Here is a 3598-nt window from a genome sequence, read left to right as displayed (position 1 = left end):
GTTCCTTTCAATAGTTCCCTCCCACTGAAGGGAGAAGGGTGAAGTTAGGGAGAAGCCACTCCCACACATTTCATGGCCAAGGGACCACCTACTGGATTCTAAGACATGAGTAAGTGATCTGCTTATCAGAAGAAACTGGTTAAACATGTTCCTTTTCAAGGTTGGCAATTAAAGTTCAAATAATACATGTCACCTGGATTTTGCTCTCTCTACAAGTCAGCAGAAATTGGCTTTTTAAAGATGCTTTTTTTCATGAGTTGGATGCAAGGACTAGGGCAACTGAAAAATCTCTATTGTGAGCATAGCTGGGGGGGATGTCTGTGGAGGGCAAGCTGATGGCACTCTTTTCTTACCGAGTTGCCAAATAAAACATAGAACATCCATGTCAACGTGAATTTCAGGCAAACAATTAATAATTTTTTAGTTATAGCTATTTTCAAACATGGCATGAAACATGATTATACTGAAATATTCTTTATTGTTTATCTGAAATTCACATTTAGGAGGGTGTCCTGTATTTTGTCTGCCAAATCCAGGAATCTTGTTTGCATGTGCTTTCCTCTTTGCGTCACTCAAATTGCCTGTAATATAACAAATCTGAAAGTATCCATCACCTGGATTCATCAATTGCAAATAATCTTTCTTCATCTGTCCCATCTAGGTGGTTATGTTGGCCCCCAAGAAAGATAGGTCCATACAGAAATCCCTAGACCCTGTGAATGTGATCTTGTTTGGAAAAAGGCTCTTTGCCGATGTAATGAAGTAAAAGAATTTGAGATGAGATCATCTTGGTATATCTGGATAGGCCCTGAATCCAATGACAATTATCCTCACAGCAGAGTGAAGAGAAGACACAACATGGCGAGGGTGAGGTGCAGGAAGACAGAGGCAGAAATTAGAGCGATGTGGCCACTATCCATGAAAGTCCAGAAAGGCCAAGAGCCCCCAGAAGCTAGAAGATGCAGGGAAAGATTCCTGGAAAGCACTCCTAATCCAGGCACTCTGGCACAATGACACACCAGGGAAAAATGATTTTGCATATAGTTATTTGTATGTAATTCACATATACCATCTGTGTCTTGGCAGCCCTGGCCTGAGTAGCACTGAGGGAACTGAGGGAAGGCTCACGACTGGGGCCCCACAGAGCCTTAAGGAGCAGAGTGAGGATGAGCCAGGAGCACCCGCCTGTAAGGGACAACAGGGTGGCCTGAGAGAAGAGGGTGGGTCTGTTTGCTCTTCAATATTTCCTCACTTTCTAGAAAACTGAGGAATCCGCAGCAGAAAGAATGGTTATTTTGCAAATGGTTAGGGAAGAACACTTTTATCAGAAATAAAATGACTGCAAGAAAAGAAGAAAATGTCTTTATGCCATTACCCAGTATGGTAACTCTTCTCCTGTGCGTACCTGAAAATGTCAGGAGCGCATTTCTACATTGACATTTTAATAGATTGTATGACAAATGTTACAGGATAATTCTTGGAAAAGTAAACAAACCATTTAATCTACAGTATTTTTTTTACTGAACTTTTAATTTCACGAAAGTGGTAGGTTAGGAGGAGACTGGAAATCTGAATTCATATCAGATCCTAATGAAAAGAAATTAATTTTAACCAAATCAACAAATAGGAGTTTTATTATTTAATTAGCATGTGATTGGAAAGAGTTCATTAGCTTTACAACAGGAACAATCAATACTTAGGTAAAGTACTTTATTGCTGCAAAACTTTAGAATATGGGTCTTGCATGTTCTTGGCCTCCATGGCTGCTTTATTAAAACCTTAAAGTCTTCCTGGCTTCTTCTGAAGTTATCACATCCATGGGAGGCTTCCTTGGGTTGCCAGGCTGTAGAAACTTCTTCACTGTGGGCAAGTTGCTGATTCTTGTTTTCAGGCCTGTAATTCACAAAGCACAGCCTCAGAGTGAAGCCAAGGCCTGCCACCACCATTTATACCACCCAGGGAATCTGAGACCCTTCTACACAAAGACCAAGCAAGTCTGCACCATCAGCACCAGCATGGAGGCAGAAACAGACATTGAGTGAGAAATAAAGATAAAAGGAAAAAGAAAATACAAGAGCTCACTTGTATTTTCCCCAAAGATGTCGTTCAGTCACATTTTAATCCACTCAGTCATCCCCATGTTTCTTCTTACATATTAATCCTATAGATTAGTGACTCTTGTATAAGACAAGAAAAATCAATGTGTCTGTGAGATATCAACACAGATCAGTCTCTAAGCAGAAGTAAAAATATGGGGAAATGAGTTGGAAAGGAAAATGTTATAGAAAATATTAAAGACAAACCGTGGGACCACCTTTTCTCAGTGAGAGATACAGTGTGTGGGACAGAGTGCTGGAGAGCTGTGCACAGAGGAACACAATGTCAGAAAGCAGGAGGCAGAGCCCAGGGAGGAAACCAGATGGAAAGGGCCCTGCTCAGACACACTTGGTGCGGGAAGACAAGGGGACATGTGGGATAAAGGACATCACAGAGAACTCAGGAACAGAAACCACACTGAAATAGAGGGATGGGGAGAGATGCTGGGCCCTGGGTCGTTTCCATGATAAAAGGCAAATGCTCTTCGTGGGGTAGCATGCACCACACATTTCATGAACGTAATAAGAATCTTTCCCTGCTTGTGAGGAACAAGACATAACAAGAATCTTTCCCTGATTGTGAGGAATCAGGGCCTGGAAGCTCACTTTGGAGACGTGAGGGCACTGAAGGCCTGGACAAGGCTGGGTCAGAATGTGGCCAGTCCCAGGGCCCAGATATGAGATCCCAAGATGGGAGATGTAGGGCTGCCTCTCTGGGCTGTGAAATGGGTCGCCTTCAGCAGAGGGAAGCTGGAGATAAGGCTGGAGTCAAGCTCTTCCACGTAGTAGAGAAGTTCCACCAGGTGAATGTCAGCCCTGCTCAGCTTGTTGCCAACAAGGTAATCTTGTCCGTGGCTCTTTCACATCTGGATAATTGGAGGAATCAGATCAGGAACACATGCACAATCAGGCTGGGGCCCCTGCTTCTTCCTGAGTTTCTCCAGCCTGACTCTCCCACCTCTGCTGCCTCACTGCATGGGTGGAGAGACCTGGAGCTTTCTCTATGTTCCCTGACTCATTGAGAGTAAGAAGTGTAGCTCTGCTAATTCCTTGGTTGGAGCCCAGGCTCTCATTTTCTCTTCTCATTCCACCTCACTGCAGCATCCACACCACCCACTTGGCTTGCGTCTTCCACGTGGGCCAGGGGCTCAGCACCTGCTACAACATATTCTGGGTTCCCCAGACCCTACAGCATGCAGCCCTGACTTTCAGGGCATGATTCTACACTCTGCTATCTCTCTCCAATATCTCTTGGGCAGTGACTCCACCTTCATGACGGCACTCTTCCCCCAGGAGGAGACTATATCAGAGTCCTCATTTCATTTCTCCTTGTATGCTTTCCTTATTTCCTGCTCTAGGATCTGAAGTAAACCTGGGTGAACTTGAATTCATCCCCTTTCTTGCAACATTGGCACTTACTGATTTCACTGTGTTATAATCTGCATGCCACAATATCCAGGGTGAACTGCATTGATGTCTACAACTTACTTTGAAATGCAAAA

General features: G+C 43.8%; 1 pseudogene; it reads right to left on the bottom strand.

Moving 5' to 3' along the window:
* Positions 1-1702: 1702 nt before the first annotated feature.
* LOC105540631 overlaps positions 1703-3598 on the bottom strand; it is an 18328-nt pseudogene continuing 16432 nt past the window's right edge.

The sequence above is a fragment of the Mandrillus leucophaeus genome, unplaced genomic scaffold (assembly GCF_000951045.1).
Source record: "Mandrillus leucophaeus isolate KB7577 unplaced genomic scaffold, Mleu.le_1.0 Scaffold223, whole genome shotgun sequence".
Lineage (NCBI taxonomy): Eukaryota > Metazoa > Chordata > Mammalia > Primates > Cercopithecidae > Mandrillus > Mandrillus leucophaeus.
This window is presented reverse-complemented; position numbering and strand designations above follow the sequence as displayed.